This window comes from Chrysoperla carnea, chromosome 5 (genome assembly GCF_905475395.1).
Source record: "Chrysoperla carnea chromosome 5, inChrCarn1.1, whole genome shotgun sequence".
Lineage (NCBI taxonomy): Eukaryota > Metazoa > Arthropoda > Insecta > Neuroptera > Chrysopidae > Chrysoperla > Chrysoperla carnea.
Window position 1 is genome coordinate 51687215 of NC_058341.1, and position 18512 is coordinate 51705726.

General features: G+C 29.6%; 1 protein-coding gene across 3 annotated transcripts in view; it reads right to left on the reverse strand.

Annotated features, from left to right (window-relative positions):
* The window catches only part of LOC123300471 (synaptotagmin-7), a 979245-nt gene extending 961644 nt beyond the window's left edge, over positions 1-17601 (reverse strand). For all 3 annotated transcript variants that reach the window (XM_044883050.1, XM_044883051.1, XM_044883049.1), the window contains exon 1: positions 17556-17601. The gene's annotated coding sequence lies outside the window, so the exon portion shown is untranslated. The remainder of the gene's footprint in view (positions 1-17555) is intronic.
* Between the last annotated feature and the right edge of the window lie 911 nt (positions 17602-18512).

Genomic DNA, 18512 nt, shown 5'->3' on the forward strand with positions numbered 1-18512 from the left:
CAAAAGTTTAAACGATAAATGCAAAACAATTACCCTCTCATAAAAAGAAATAAATGTATTTAATAGACAAAAAGTGTAGGTTTTATGTGAACCATATGGTGGCATTGTTATTATTTTATAATCTTGGAATAGACAGATAATAATTGGAAATGAAATCCTAGATTATAGACAATAATATCATCATCCTCTTTGTGTCGTTTTCATATGATATTCTTGAAAATAGCTTTTGAATGTGTGTTGTAGTTTCTTGTTAGATAAAGTAATTTTCATTCAAATGAAAATAATACATTTTTTTAACTTTGAGTGAGTATACGTGTTTAAACTTCAAGGCTAGATTTTAATTAATTTTAATGAAATTTTACTATCAATTTTTCACAATTTTTATATGTAATTAAAAAAGTATTCTTAGCTTTTCTAAATCGAATTTCCTAAAACAATTCAGATTACATTTATTATTTTCCTCTGCATTTTCTTAAAACCATGCATCCGAAATAAGCACAGCATAATTATTTTATATTACAGTTTTTTATGAAAATAGTTCTCAGATGATAAATTGCAGTAAATTTTATTTCCTACAAATTTACCTTTAAAAATTTCCCTTCTTAATGTCAACTGAAAACATGTTATATATAGTAAAAAAATTTTAATAAAAAATACTTTTTAAGGGACAAGCTTTTATTGTACTAAATTGTTCAAGTATACCAACAATCGTATACAATTTTAGTCGTTTTCTGAGAAACTCTATTCATCCAATATTCATGGAGACGCAATAATTGAATTTTTGTCAAAATTACTTAAAAACTATATATATTTATATAAATGTTACGTTCGTTTGTGTATTGTTAATGGACTCAAGTTCTGCATCAATGGAGCTCAAATTTTTACACTATATACGAGCTGCATCGAGGATGGTTTTTATCAATATTTCCAAGAGGTGGAATGGGAGTGGAAATGAAGATGAAATTTTGTGTATGGAAAACCCATGTAAATAATTTTATAGACAAATACATATCAACGTTTGTCTAAATATCGTGTTACTTAGGCTTTTTTTATATCATATGATTTATAATATTAACAAAAGGTAAGTCTCACAAGCAGTATGTTAGGAATGTCTCTATAATAATCAAAAATCTGAAACGTTCTTTTCTTGATGAAAAAATATTTGAAACAATGGTTATAAAGCTATAAGTAGGTATATGAAAAGTTTGAACCGGCAGAAATTGGAAAACCATTGAAGGTAAAATTTTTTTAACAGATTTCTAAAGCAAACACAGTATAAAAGATTTTCACAAAATCAAACATCATGGAATGAATATTTGTTACAGAACTACTAATTGTTACGGTTCTAAAAAAAATTTGATATATTTTTTCTTTCATGCCATGGACGCATGTTTTTCCTATTCAGGAACAATCGAATATTTTCAAATATACCCAAATCCAGTACCAAATAAAAGGGTATATTGTGTACATTAAAAAAAGAAAATCAGTTCAGCCGCGTTTAATAATTGTGAACTCTTTTATCCGGTGTTTATAAAACTTTATAAAATTTATTCGATACTTTCTTATCTATTTCCATGCAACCATAATGTCTCACAGCATAATGTCTCAAGTATAAGGGGAGAGGGGTGTACAACAAGAAAAAATTTTATTCAATCCTCCTTTGAAAAAACTATGAAAATTCCTATATTCGCGATAGCATGAAAGCATGGTTTTCCAGATATTGAAGTTTATTTTGTCTTTTGAGATCATTCGACTCATGCTCAAACATTTTCTTCAAAAGTTTTTATTTTATTTGTCGTCTCATTTTTAATCAGTTTAATACCATATATATCAAATATATCAAGGTATATTAAGTTTAGTCCCATAAAATCACCTAATTAGCCTATTTCCGGTTGTCTGTCCGTCTGTCTGTCAAGACGATACCTCAAAAACAAAAGAACATATCAAGCTAAAATTTCAATTTAGAGCGTGCTCAGGACATAAAAAGTGAGGTCGAGTTCGTAAATGGCCAACATAGGTCAATTGGGTCTTGAAATCGTAGACCTTATCTTGTAAACCGTTAGAGATAGAGCAAAAGTTTTAATGAAAAAAATAAACAACTTTTTTTGGAACATTTTTTCGTAACATAACCCGCAAGGCCCGACGGACGTTGTCCCGTAAAAACGTAACTCCAATTCATGAATACCTATACTACGTTTAGCCTGTCCGCTAAACCCATCCCGCTAAACCCCAATTTAACTCCTATTTATTGGAGTGTCCTGACCTTCGACCTTTGGCCTGACCTTTGATAGTAGAGCTCGCTGCGCTCGCATATGGCTCTAATAAATGCATATTGACAATACCTGAATACTATTAAAAATACATAGTACACATAGTATACATAATGTGATATGATTTATATGCGCTCCCACCATTTAATGAAATTTCATTTTTTTGGTACGGAGCCCTCAAAAACAGTTGTACTGGACCAAATTGTAAATCTAAACCATTCTCGAATCTCCACGAACACACACAAAAAATTTCATCAAAATCGGCCCAGCCGTCTAGGAGGAGTTCAATTACATACACACGCACACAAGAAATATATATATTAAGATTTATTATGGGAATATCAGTTATACATGTGTAACATGTGTGTATGTATAATGTGACAGCGTAATCAACATAATCTTTACATGGTATTTCAACAATTAACTCAGTCAATTGTTTGTTTTCACTTGTTTATAATAATTTTTAACTATTTGTGACAAAAATGTATGTAATCTCATATGACACATTAACTTTTTAGTTTTATATAAAGTTTTAAACTTTGTATCTCATTATTTTCTAGCAAACAAAATGTGTTATTAAAATGAATAAACAAATATATTAAATACATAAATGCAAATGATCACGCAAAGTATCTAGAACGTTATATGTACGAATATATTTACCATTTGAATGGTAGGTACGAATTAAAGTTTTTTTTTTTTTTGTTACATTTTAAAACAATAGTTTTTAGCGCTACTAGAGTTGTTAGGGATAATTATCGCTGTTACTTTAATAACCACATAGAATATATTATTGAAATAGATAATTATTTCTTATCTATTACAGAATGATTGAATACTAGCTTATTATACATGAAAACATTATAATCAAAACTTTGTATATCAACACAGTATATCACACACAAGCAAAATAACTTTAAAATTTAAAATTATTTAAAACAAGTGAAAACAAACAATTGACTGAGTTAATTGTTGAAATACCATGTCTGGACAGTGTTGATGAAGCAATCGTTTGTTTTTCGACGTCACGTTAATAAAAAAAGATATCCGCTTTTAAATATAGCTTTTAAACACACACTGATATTCCCACATTAATGCATATTATAAAATTTGCACCTAATAAGCGCCCTCGTGGGTAAACAGTGAAGTTTACAAACAAAATTTTCAAACAAAAGTTGTTTATTTTTTTATAAAGAACATTTTTTACATTTAAACTTTTGTTCTATCTCTAACGGTTTACAAAATGGGTCCTACGGACCCAAGACCCAATTGACCCATATTGCTCATTTACGAACTTGACCTCAATTTTTAGGTCCTGAGTACGCTATAAAAATTTCATCTTGATATCTCTTTTCGTTTTTGAGTTATCGTGTCCACGGACGGACGGACGGACAACCGGAAATGGATTAATTGGGTGATTCTATGAACACCTATACCAAAATTTTTTTCGTAGCATGAATATTTTTAGGCGTTACAAACTTTGGACTAAACTTAATATACTATGTATATTTCATATATATAATAATTTTTCTGTGTCATTTTTTTGCGATTAATTATCTGATTAATTTCAATTGATGATTACTGTCCGTTATCAGACAAGCTATTTTTTTTTTTTTGTTTTTGAGGTCATCTGATGTTGAATTATTTTTGGAAAATATACGATTTCGTATTTCCATTATCTTCTTATTCTAGTAACAAGAATATCAGAAAGCCATTGATTGTAGTGTTGCCACGCGGTTCTAAGTTTTCAGGACCCCGTTTAAAGAAATATCCCTATGGATTTTAGGAGATAATGCATAAACAAGTTATCACGTAGGTATCTATCTTGTTGTTCCGAAGATCCGCGGATCACTTTGTCACATGGAATGGGCTACATGTTATTGAGTTTTTTAATTGGAAATAAACAATTGATTAATTCACATGTTGAAATACTATGTATAGACAGTGTTGAATATCAATGCATTATTTTTTATAAATTAGAAAGTTTAAAAAAAAAACCTTTAAAAGTAGTAAACGGCAACCTTCTGTTTCATTTATTTTTCTACAAATCATTTGATTAATTTTCTTCTAAATGTTTTGGAACAAATTATAAATCAAAAATTTTTGTTCAGAAAATTGACCGTTTTAGCCCTCGGTAATGCTAACGTACGAGTTTGATGGGAACATACTTATATTTACGAAAAATTGGTTTAATCGACAGTTGTTTATTTTTCTATTTAGGAACATTTGTAACATTTAAACTTGTGTTCTCTGTTACGATTTCCAAGATTACCCAATTAATCCAATCACCCAATTGATATTCCCATTCAGCTAGATATGTAAACTGGGCGAATTAGATGATTTTATGAACACTTATGCCAAAATTTTGTTTGTAGCAACAAATTTCTAATCGAAATAATCTTGGGACTACACTAAGTATAGTCGGTATGTACTTTACTGACCAAAATCAAATAACAATGTCCAATTGTTTCGAATTGCATTTGGTTGACACCATAACGACATTGATATTGAATTATGTTGTATTTCCAATTTAAAAAATCTTTATAATATTAATACAGAGATTATGCCGTGAAATAGATGCCAAGCCAAAAATTTTCTAGTCATTTTGGCCCAGTTGAAAAATTTACAAGAAGCTACTAACGAAGAGTATCTGGTATTTCAGTGATTTACCTTATATCAATCAACTTGTACTTTCCTTGTCGATTTTATCGTAAAATAGAAGAACATATATTTTCAAAATAATTGCAGTTAATTTTTTTTTTACATTTTTATATTTGTAGTTCTCTATCATATAACTATGCACATATATGTAGAAAAAAACACAATGAAGTATTTGGAGCAGACGCCATATTATACATACGGTGTTAACGACTTTCTAACTTTTGTTATAGCAAACAATTTGTTCCTTATTATTATACTTAAAAATGTGAAAAATGCAATAATATAACATTGCTGCAGTTGGCAGCGAAAACTATTATGAAAGAATCTATATATTGAAAAATAATTCTTATATGTTATGTAAAAAAGTTCATAGTAAAGCTTCCTTTACACTCTCGCGAAGTATCACGTCATCAGGCAAGACACGAGATTCTGAATATGATCCTTGACACTCTCTTTCTCCGACTTTGCTAAAAAAAAGCGGTATTTTCTAAACAAAGACAAAGACAACACGATATACGCAGATGAATATAGTCAACTTCATCTCCAAATTCTCGTAATTACTTGTTGTGGCTTTGATACGGCATTGTTGCACAAATGTTCGTGTTATTGATAACGGTTAATTTCTTAATAAAGGTTTTTTCAATAAGCATAATAATTATTGCTATTAATTAGATATTCATATTTTTTTATTGCAATAAACAAAAAGATAATGACACTAGCTATCTGCATAGAAAGCTACTGCAGCAGTTCTTCGATGTAAGCCATAGCAATGAGATACTTGCGAAGCAAGGCAAGAGAATGGTAGTGAGAGTTCCACTTCGGTTAACTTAAGCGAGTGCAATTGGCGAGGATACTCCACGAAAGTGTTGAACAGGAGTAATAAGAACAGTGATTTGGAGTTATGAGAACAGTGATTTTAGTATGGATATCAATTTGAAAGGATGCTTCAAGGTAGCATAAAACAACTTTTTCCTTTTATTTTCATAGCCGAGGAATTCCCTTTCAGAAGGATTGGGAAATTTTTACCTGCACTAGAGTCTTAAAGTTGAACCGTCCTTTTTTTATTTTTTTCTAAGGAAATTTTCTATTATATTTAGCGTTATAAGCGCATTTCTATTCGTAGAACGAAGCTAATTGTGTGTACATGATTATATGCTGAGAAGAAAAATTTGGTAAAGGTGTTCATAAAATCACCTAAGCCATTTCCGGCTGCCCGCCTGTCTGTCCCTCTGTATGTGTCTGCTAAGGACTTAGAAAATGAGGCCAAATGCGTAAATAAGCAATATTGGTAAAATGGGTCATCTTGTAAACCATTAGAGATAAAACAAAAGTATAGAATAAAAAAAGTTCCTTATATAAAAATAAACAACTTTTGTTTAAAATATTTTTTCGTAAACATCACTGTTAATCCGTGAGGGCGCAATTTAGGTTAGAAATATTATACTTATAGTTAGTAGGTATGTAGGTATTGTATATATTTTTAATTTATACGTTACATATATTATATATGTGTTTGTTTGTTATAGCATATACTATATCCACTGAAGAAGTGGGAAGAAAGATACTCTTATAACTTTCTGTGTAAGAGTGGCTATCTTTATTTACATACATGACGTAAAAAAAGAAACAATTACGTAATCAACAGTGTCTATTCATGGTATTTCATTTACTCAGTTAATTGTTTGTTTTCACTTGTTTCTAGCTAAATTGCAAAATGTAAGCCATACGTTTGCAACTTACTTCTCTTAATAATCATTTCTCGACAATTTACCGTTCTTCTCGACAAGCCGTTCAATTTACCTTGATTGTTTTAACTTGTTTAAATACTATTTAACCACAATTACTCAAAGCTTTAACTCTTACACAGTAAATAAGAATGATATGATTATTGTATGCAATCTAAGTTCAAGAGCTTAAAATCCTTAATGTTCGCTTATTCTTTTTTACGATTTTCCGAGAATATTTTAGCTCCTATAACTCTCAGACTATTTTTAATTCATTTTTTAGTCTTTAAAATTTCATTAAATGAAAAACAAATTATCACATTTCTATACACGAAACAAGTGAAAACAAACAATTGACTGAGTTAATTGTTGAAATACCATGCATAGTCAGTGTTGATTTCTTTATCACATAACACATACAAACATGTAACACATACATAACTAATAAAGTATAGTACATATGTAAATGACTTTATAGGTTTCTGCATTACCGACCGACATTTAGTGTATAGTTTGTACACATATTATAAAATTTCCGCCTAATTGGTGACCTCACGGGTAAACAGTGATGTTTACGAAAAAATGTTTCAAACAAAAGTTGTTTAATTTTTGATAAGGAACATTTTTTACATTTAAACTTTTGTTCTATCTCCAACGGTTCATAAGATGGGTCCTACGGACCCAAGACCCAATTGACCTATGATGCTCATTTACGAACTTGACCTCACTTTTTACGTCCTGAGTACGCTGTAAAAATTTCAGCTCGATATCTTTTTTCGTTTTTGAGTTATCGTGTCCACAGACGGACGGACGGACGGACGGACGGACGGACGGACGGACGGACAACCGGAAATGGATTAATTAGGTGATTCTATGAACACCTATGACAAAATTTTTTTCCTAGCATCATTATTTTTAAGCGTTACAAACTTGGGACTAAACTTAATATACTATGTATATTTCATATAGCATGGTATAAAAAGAAAAACATATTTGAAATCCTTTTCATTAGTCTTTTCTACTATAAATATATAATTTGAAATTCTTTTTCACACATATCTCATGCACAGATAAAAAGCATGATTGTACACTACATATTATAGTAAATAATTATGTTGCCTGTTCTATGTAGGGGAAAGTTGTCTCTTTGTTGATTTATTTTTTCTAGGGGTAAGGAACTTTCTCTATAAAAATAAATATTTAGAAAGACTAGATAATGAATGTGTTTCACAAACTGTGAATTTAGGAAATTTTTTTCTTTAAGTTCTTCTATGGAAAGCAATATGTAATCATTATGGTAAGTATTGTGAATAAGTGGAGTTCACGATTAAAACTATGTCAAGGAGTAATTTAATGACTTAACAAACTGGTTTTATTGTAAGACAATGAGAAAAATAATATACCGACTATCCGATTATTGTGGTTGACACAGCAATTGGATGCTCACAGTTGGGTTTATGGTTACACAATTTGAATGCCACAAAACAAAAAACGAAAAATTTCAATCAAATAAGAAATATTCTACGTATAAAGAAGTCATTGGAAAACTAATAATAGGAAGTGTTATATTTGTACATTACATACGTTGACCAACATGCTCTTCCATTTAGCTCGATCTTATGCCAGATGAATTATTTGATTGGCGTTTACGTTTTCACATGGCAAGCTATCCAGGTATCTTAATCGTCCTCTACCTCGTTTTTTACACCCTTCTACCTTTCCCGAAAATGTTACAAATTCAAATTTCCCTTTCCTAATTATATGTACCAAAAATTCCAGCTGTCTTTTGTGAACACTATTTAATACTTGTTTTTTCAGTTCAACCTTTCTCCACACTTTATCATTCGAGGTGTAGTACATTTTCTTTTCAATATTCTACGCCAATACCATTTTTCACAGGCTTCCAAGGATTTCCACAAGTTTTTATTAATTGTCCAATTTTCACAACCAAAAGTTAACACTGGCCACACACGATTAGTTTTACACGATTGTAAAACTAATCACTTTATTACATAAAATTCGTTTTAATTTGTTGAAAGTTATTTTTGCTAGAGAAATGCGTCTTTTTATTTCGTTTTCAAACTCATAGTAGCTGCCAATATTTTACAATCTGTTCGGCTTACTTCGTCTCAAAACCTAATTCATTCTTAAATACGTAATTGTTCAATAATTAAATTATACAGTTGATTTTCCAATGGGTTATTTTCTCTCGCAAAGAAATAATAAACATAGCATGATCACATATTATAAGTATGTGTCTATACTCGTTTTTGTGTTAATAATGGAACTAAAGCCTTTTAATCCTATCAAACATATCCTTTCTATGTATTCTTTGAAATCCTTTAATTTATTATACGTATATTAGAACAATATTATCACAACATTTATCTCATTGTTTTGATTTCTCTGTCCACATCCTGAAGGATTCTTCATTAAGGGAATTTTATTTACAGGATGTACGGCAAAATAATACAAAAATATTTCATAAATAAAGGCTTGAGAAAGAACATTTTTGAATGCTCGGTATTTTATATCAAGTTTTACTTTACCATGCATGTTGGGTCATGAAATCACTATCACTTACGAATCAATATTGTGCAATTTTTAACCACCTAACTAAAAAACGGGGGTGTTATAAGTTTGACTGCTATGTGTGTATGGCTGTCTGTCTGTCTGTCTGTGGCGTCGTAGCGCCTAAACTGATGAACCGATTTTGAATTTTTGGTTTTGTTTGAAAAGGGATCCTTACCCGAAAAATTTAAAAATTGGTTATTCTAAATCAGCTCAGTTTGGAAAAGGCTTTAATGAAAAAGGCAATTTATTGAAGAGTGTTCTCAGATATATTTTAAATACAAGTTTAAGGTTCAGCACCCGAAAAATTTGTCGGAGGTTTTTTAAATTTTGTAAATTCACTTTGATATTAACTTGCCTCTTTTCACAATTAAATGCAGATATATATTTAAAGTGACATTTGAAATTTGACTTAAATTTGGAAAACGAAATGTATTAAATTCGAGAGTGAAAAAATACTTAAAGCACCCTTAATCTATTTTGACCAGTTTCTAGACGTATGTATACTCTGCGTCACAAACTTTGCACAGGTTTTACCATTCTAAGTGATTTAGCTATATGTATGTACTGTTATAGTAATATTAATTAGAATGGTAAAAACGGTGCAAATTTTGTGACGATGAATATATTATATTCCCATTTTCCCCAGAATTGGAAATAGCCATTTCAGCAATCCTTAATTCTATGTGATTGTATTTTATAAAATATTCTTATAAATAAAAGGCTACATATTCAAATATGGCAGCTTTAATTTTTTTTCGACTAATTTCAAATATAGAATACAATAGGATACAACAATTGTGTGCTAATGGCAGAAGTATAATGGGCTAAACAAAAAATCTAAAGGCAAGCGGGTTAGATACAATTTTTGCGGAACTTCTGAACAGTCTTAATGTAAAGAGACTTTTGATGTTTTGAACGAATTTTATGAAGCGATTGATTACATTTTATACTTTGCAAGTCCACACTAATTTAATACCCAATAAAGGTAAATGCAAACGATTGCTCTAATTTTCGTACAACAAGTCTCATGAGCCACATTACAAAGGTATTTCTCAGAATAGTTTTAAAACGAATAAAAAAGCCAATACTCGAAATTCATGAAACTTAAATGGGCTTCAGAAAAGGCAATGGAACACGAGAGGATCTTTTTTGTTTCTATTTCTAGAAAAGTGTATAAAGGTGCATTGAAAATTAAAAAAAGCATTCGGTAATGAGCTGCATAATAAACTTTCCGATATTCTCGGAAAGATAGTTATTGATCAAAAATTATTAAACATAATAAAAACCCAATATTGGAATGACACTCTCGAAGTTTCTTTTTATTATAGAACTACGCAACAAATAACTATATAGAAAAAAGATAGGCAGGGTTGTGTTTTTTCGCCTAAAGAAGTCTTAAGGAAATTGGAACGTCGGTTTAAAAGTTTACGGAGAAGTTAACTGTCTTAAGTACCTATGCAGAGCAAAATACTAATAACTTCGAGTGAAAAAGATCTTCAACTCTTCCTATATAACGTCACTTCCGTAAGTGGTCTGTCTGCATGTCCGTTTTGGTCTGTCTGCATGATATTCCCACAGATATGAGACAGTACAGCCTGTTATAAATTCAACATGTGAAAATCAAACGTTCTAACAAATGGATAAAATAATGCACAAAATGCATACATCCAAATGCAATCAAATGATCAGTTGATTGAAATCAATAAAAGCATCGTAATGAATAAAAGTAATTTTCAAACATTAAAACCATTCTTATCGAATCCAAAACTTAATTTTAAAAGCCGGCTTAAAGCATTCAAATCGCATGTGTGGCCTTATCTGTTATATATATTAATTGTTATATATACAAATATAAAAAAGCTTCTGGCTTTCGAACCATGATGTTTTCAGAGATAAATATGAAATGGGCTGTTTAAAAAATGGACTGAAAGTTTCCCGTCGCGTAAAATACTATCTAAAAATGTAATATCGAAAACTTTGTTCACCTTATTCGCAACCACAAATATGCGCTCTTGAAGCCTCTTATTGTTGGAAACAAATGGTCGCCAAAATCCTGTAAACGATATGGCTCTTCATCATCACTTTCATAAAAATATGTATTCTATTTATAGTATTTGTCAATAAAGCACAAGTCTTGTCCAATGTGCCTCCTAAAAGTTCTGTCCAATAAAAATTTTCGCTTCGAGATTTTCATTAACTTTTTACGATTTCTTCATCTAACTAATTTCTTGCCCAATTTTCATATGAACACCCAGTATATTCATGCTTCGTAGGATATGTACTGTAAAAAATAATATACAAATTCATTTATCATTTTATGAATTATCCTGATGAGATTTTATCCTCAAGTATCACAAGTGATGAAGGTGATACTTTTCGTAAATCAAAAAACCCTCAACATTATTAATACAAAACTTTTATGTGGTAAATTTTATTATATCTTATATTTTTATCGCCAAGTTATAATCATTATAGAGAAAAAACCGTTTTTTGTTTCCACTTATGTTCCTTACTCGATTTAAAATACTTCGTATTTGGAAATATCAAGAAATATTAACAGTTTTTATTCACGTAATATGGTGTTTTTCAAATTAATCATTTTATCTGTTTGAAAAGACATATAATTTTACTTTTGGGCATTAGCTAACCTAACTAATTTTTTTTTTTCGATTTATAGACGTCTTATACTACTGTTACATAAAATTTTTGATTTAGTTTCTTTCTTTTTTACAATTTTTAAAAGCTCAAGAACCTGTAATTATTCTAATTGCTAAGTTCAAAGGTGCATTATGAAGTTATTTTTAACCGACTTCAAACAAAAAAGGAGGAGATTATCAATTCGACTGTATTTTTATGAGTGTTACCTCAGACCTCTTGACTGGGTGAACCGATTTTGATGATTCTTTATCTATTTGAAAGCTCGTGCTTGCCGTGTGGTCTCATTTTATTTTGGTCCAGTTCTGACAACGGCATCCATGAGAAAATCATAGAAGTCTTAAATTTGCATTAAGTATGCACGGCAAGAGGACAAATAACTCAATATCACGCCAACCGATTTCGATGGTTCTTTTTTAAGTGACAAATTAGTTAATGTACTTCAGATTCACTAAAAATTACAAAATAAAAAGAACTTTTAGCAAAAAGAAAACCAACTTCAAAAGAAAAACATTTCCAAAACAAATTAATATGCACTAAAAAGTAAAAAAATAACGATAATATAATGTAGTTAAAATTATTGTTATTTTTGGAGTCGGTGTCAGCCAAGCTAATGTACCAAACTGTTCTGTCAGAGTTGTTTCCTTGGCTGACACTCCAAAAATAACAATAATTTTAACTACATTATATTAACGTTATTTTATTACTTTTTATATTTATCTGCATATTCATTTGTTTTGGAAAAGTTTTTCTTTTGAAGTCGATTTTCTTTTTGTTAAAAGTTTTTTTATCTGTTCAAAAGTTCGTTGTCAGCCAAATAGTGGCGAGTCAATAAGTAAATATTACCAATTTCAATTAGTATTTTTCCAATTAATTATTATTTACTTTCTTATCCATTCAAAACTAATTGATATCAGCGTAAAATCCAAATTTATTTAAAAAGAAAAACAACAATTTCGAAAAAAAATCAAAAAATATTATATAGTCGAAAAGAAAACCGCCCGCCATTTCACGCAGTAAACAAAAATTACCGGATTGAAATAACCGCGGTTGATGTTCTTATAAAATAAAATATTATTTCTTAAGGCAACAATCTCTATATTTAATTCAAGATAATAATTTTTTGAATTTTTAAAAATTGTATTGGAAGTAAATTTTTTTTTTTGGAATACGGAGATTTACTTGCTATCATATTAAGAACATAATTTATTGCAACTGGTACTTTTTATACCATGTATTTGAAATACACCAAGGTATACTAATTTTAGTCCCAAGTTTGTAACGCTTAAAAATATTTATGCTATGAACAAAATTTTGGTATAGGTGTTATTCATAAAATCACCTAATTAATCCATTTTTGGTTGTCTGTTTGCCTGCCTGTCTGTCGTCTGCACGTCTGTCATCACCATAACTCAAAAAACGAAAAGAAATATCAAGCTGAAATTTTTATAGCCTGCTTAGGACGTAAAAAGTGAGGTCGAGTTCGTAAATGAGCAACATAAGTCAATTGTCAACTATTACAGATAAAACAAAAGTTTAAATGTAAGAAATGTTCCTTATAAAAAAAATAAACAACTTTCGATTGAAACATTTTTTTGTAAACATCACTGTTTACCCGTGAGGGCGCAAATTATGTGCAAATTGTATAGTATGTATTATATGGGAATGTCAGTTATATATGTGTGATATGTATGTATGTGCAATGAGACAGAGTAATCAACACTGTCTAAACATGGTATTTTAACAAATAACTTAGTCAATTGTTTGTTTTCACTTGTTTTTACTGAGCTCTGACTAGAAAGCAGTATTCCTTAACGAAGGAAAAACGAAAACATTTTTTTTTATATTAATGATAACAATAAATAGGGTGGAAATATTTTGAACAATAGCATAATAAAACGATGAATATATCAGCCCTCCAAAAATCTCATTAGGTTACAAAACCATTAGATGTACAGGAAAATTAAACTTCCATGTATGAAAAACGAACGTAGATCTTTTACAATAAATTCAGCCAGCGTGTAAAAACAACAATTTGAAATCAAAACATATTATTATCCAAATTTATTACGGTACCACATCCTTGAATAAATCAAACCATTTTCATGCTATAATTTAATTTCACTCCTACCTTTATCAACTCAAATATATCTTAAATAGTCTGAAGGCTAGTGTGGTTGAAAATGCACTTCAATCCGGTCGTCTTTAAAGCATCATCAGTAAACACATTACTGATGTTTCCCAATGTTTCTGACGTGATGACGAATTTTGATTGTAGGAGTGGAAGCAAGAAAAGAAAAGCTTGAGAAAATGACACTATTCGATGATGAATAAAGAGTCAATACTTTTTACCTCTCATCCACACTCTCGCGGAGTACCGTCTTCAAGTATAGGTACACGCCAAAAATATCTGAAGGAAGCAATCAAAACCCCAATCTCACCTTACTTCCTAAGTGTTTCATTGCATGATGGACATCGAAGTCGTAAAAGTTGCTCTATAAGGATGTAATGTAAAAAAAATTTTTGATTGGCGTGAAACTTTATAGGTATTTTTTTTAAGAATCCTCTTAAATATTCATGGAATATTTAAGTAAGGCTTAAGTATTGGTGGAAAAAAAGTTTATAAAGAAAAGCCATTTTCCAAGTAAGCACTGCCATTATATATGAAATTTGGATATGTTATAGGTATTCATATCCTGCCTGCTGTGAGTACTTTGAAAATCGTGTTAATTTTCCCAATTTTCATTATTCGCTCCCAGGTACTTTTTATTATTCCACTTTACCTGAGTGTGATTAAAGAAAATTGGGGAAATTAACAGGATTATTGTAGCACTCCCCCATTCCTGTTATATGTGAAATTAGTACATAAGAGATTAGTACCTCGAAGTGAACGCTTGCAGTGGCACACAAATTTTTTAAACCACAAATAGTCTTTTTCGTACGGTCTGAGCCTGAATGTTTCTTTTTTTTTATAGCCACATCATAAGTCTCTCTGTAAACTTACCTGGGGACGTTAGTAGATTTTTATACGTTCGCTAGCCGCCAAACTACAGTTAGTAAAAACTTTTCTCTTTTTTCCTGTATAAAATGTAACATTTATTATAAGAAGAATATGAAATATTTTTAAAGAAAGTGTAGAAAAAATTCTTTGACCTGGTGATGAATGCTTCAATTACTTTTCAAATTTAATAACTTTTAAAAATGAACTGACAGGCATTGGAAGAAAAAAATTGGTATGCTTTTCCTAGTTAAAAGTTAAAAGTAATTTTTCTATTTTTAAAAATTTGATGAAATCAAAATGAATAAGAGAAATTTTTTTTGATGTATCTTCAAATACTTTCCGTGTAGGTACTTACTTTTTTAATAATGAAATAAATTTTCTACATAATGTTTTCTTGGCATGAAAGGAATTTTCCCAAACTTTCTTTGGGATTTATAAAATGGATATAAAAGAAATTTACTTTCTTCTACGAATATTAAATATTTTGAAAATGCTTTCTTCCTTATTGCATACGAAAATTGAATTAAAGATAGCATTAACTGAATAAATAAGATTTTATCAACAAGTAAAAAAATAAAAAATATTTCAGCTGAATGAAAATAACTTTCTAATATAGTTCAACCATATAAGTCATTCTTTATATAATCATCTTTTATCAAAAATAAATCTCCTAAAGAGAGTCTTTCACTCCTTGACATCTAAAAAACAATCTTCTGTTTTTAAGAGGCAAATACCTACCATTTTTCAAAGAAATATTTACACAAACAGGTAAGTAGATGACTTTTATTCAATAAATTTTTTTTTCTGTCTTTTACATTTCTAATTAAATGAAAATACCACCCAACGCACAAGATTCGTTTTTATTTTGTACACAAATCCATGATATGCAGAAGTTTGTATTGATTGAATTTCTACCAAATCTATTTGGTTTTGGAAAAAAGTTTGGCTTACATAAACTTTCTAACTGAAAAAAGTGATTAGATATGATTCTACGTAATTTTAATTTGCCTTTTTCCTCTGATGATTGAAAAAACATTATCTAGATGGCAGAATTAGGGGGGTTGGGGTCCTCTTCAACTCATGTCTGCTTTTTTTACGATCTTTGGGAATCTACAAAAATACATTCAATTATCTCAATATATTTAAGTCAATATATTTAATGTTGATTTAGTCTTGAAGAGGATTTTAAATTCTGTCATACGCAAACGGAGAAGGCTTTGCAATCTAACGGATATTTTTAATCTTCAAAAGAAAATGGCTAATTGATTTTGGTATAGTTAAAAAAATTCAAAATTTTCCTTAGACAACCTACTTGATTTTATTTTATGTAAAAATACAATGTTACAGTTATAATGTTACGATCTTTCTAGTTACCTACATCCGGTATTATAAAAATGTCAATAAATCAGGGTATTGATAATTCATCAAAGGCATTTTAAACATTGAGTGCAAAAACTATTGAAATGAATATCAAATCAAAACGGTTGGTAAATGTCAGTAAATGATAAAAATTATGATTGAAATATAGAAATTTTTTTCTCTAAAACCTTTTTCAAATCTCAAATACAAACGTACTTATTGAATGGAACCTCTAACGTCATAAATTTCTGTTAAAAAAACATCATATGTCTAGAGCCAGGTATAGTTGGCATAGTCATTTTAGAACGTTGAAATTTTGAGATATCAAGGTCTTGTCGAACTATTTTTTCCTTAGCAAAAATTTTCATACTGGATATTCGGGCACTTTTAAGGGAGACCTAGAACATTATCAAAAAGGGATAATCCTGATGTCGAATTGATCATATTACCCATAAAAATGTAAAACTAGACGTGATACCTTGACAAAATTTGAAAGTGAAATTAAAATTGATTAAAAAACGAAGAAGTTATAAGAAATCAAGATTACATTCAAATGTTGCCCATCTCTTTTTAGCAAAACAATGTTTTACATTTAATCTCTATGGCGACACCCACTATGACCTCACTGGGGTATCTTCTTTGTTTAATTAGGAATTTTAAACTTTCATATCTTGCATACTAGTAAAGATTTTTAAAAACCAACTTCACTTTTCTATTAGTGAAGTGGGAATTCTTTATATGAAGTGGTAAAAAAAATTTAGTACGATCCCCTTTTGACAAACATAAAACTGTTGGCCAAGTTAAAATGCAAAAATTAATTTTAAAAACTATTCAAAAGCCATTTGTTTGCCATCAGACGCATTGAAAATTTCGAGCACCGGCCATCTCGTTAGTTCAAGTTTTGTAAAAAATTATTTTGGAATTTTTTATCCCATTATTCTTATCTGAGTATCGTCCTCAAAAAACATTAAGTAATTTTAAGATTGCCGCTCAATTAACAATTTTCCAGCCTAAGAGAGCAATCCCGGGCTATAGTAGAAGAGGAAGAAGTAAATAAACATCAGAAGATATTGTCAAATACTTCAATAGCTCCTAGACTTTCAACATTTCAACACAATAAGAAATGGAAATTTTTATTTCTTAGGGTTTGGTAAAATGTGGGATGAAAATGTTATAGCTATATTTTTTTATATAAAAATGAAACTAAATTATAACGCTTTATATACATAAAAATTCCATTTATAAAATATTTGAGTTATAAAAATGGTAATAATACTACGCTTTAAAAAAAATATTAACAAGTGAACTTACCGTTTAAATTTTCCTGTTGATGTCGATGTCACTGGTAGTAAACTCCAACCAAAAAAAACCAAGACCTTTTCTTTTATTCACATTTTAAAATAATTCAAAACCGTGTAGAGAAACTTCAACCTTTTTTCATGCACATGCTTGAAGAAAATAAAGAAAAACTAATCTGAAACAAAAATGAAATGTAAATTAATAAAATTTTCTGAGAAAATATAAGCCATATCTGTATGTACAGCTAAATTTTCATATACAGTCAAATTTTCTTTTTTATTTTAACTTAATTTCTAATGATTATAAGAATTGTTTCTCTTCGTAGGAGAAGTCGTTCCTCGAAGAAAACAGAAAATTAGTACTGCGGCGTCCTTTTTACTAGGTTAACCATAATGGAACTGTTCAATTTAAATGAATTGAAGCATAAGTTCTTTCTGATGCCTAAGGACAACAAATTTAAGGTTTATTGCGATAATTTTGATACACTTGGAACTACATTTAATTAAGATACAGAAAAAGCGTCTCTGAGTTTCATTGTAAAGATTTAACAAATATTCGAAAAAAAAAGAAGTTTTTATCTATTTGTGAAGAGGGTTTTTGCATATTTTTTATTTTATATTAATAATACTGTCAAATATGCGGAAAGCACACTTTTTTAGTCTATATATAAATAATAATGGAAACTGACTGATCGATCAACACACAGCTTAAACCGTTGGACCTGGAAGCATGAATTTTTGTACAAACGTTCCTTAAGTTACGTAAGTGTGCACAGAGAAAGGATACCCGGAAATTAATTCCTCAAGTGGTTAAAATGAGTGTTGGAATTTTGTATAAAACTTGGTTAATTTTGAAGATAGAAATGTAAAAAATGATATATGATCAATTTTCAAAACAAAAGTTTTCTGTATTACTATTTTCAAAAAATACATTCTTCAAGGGGGTAAAATAGGGGGTGAAAGATTATAT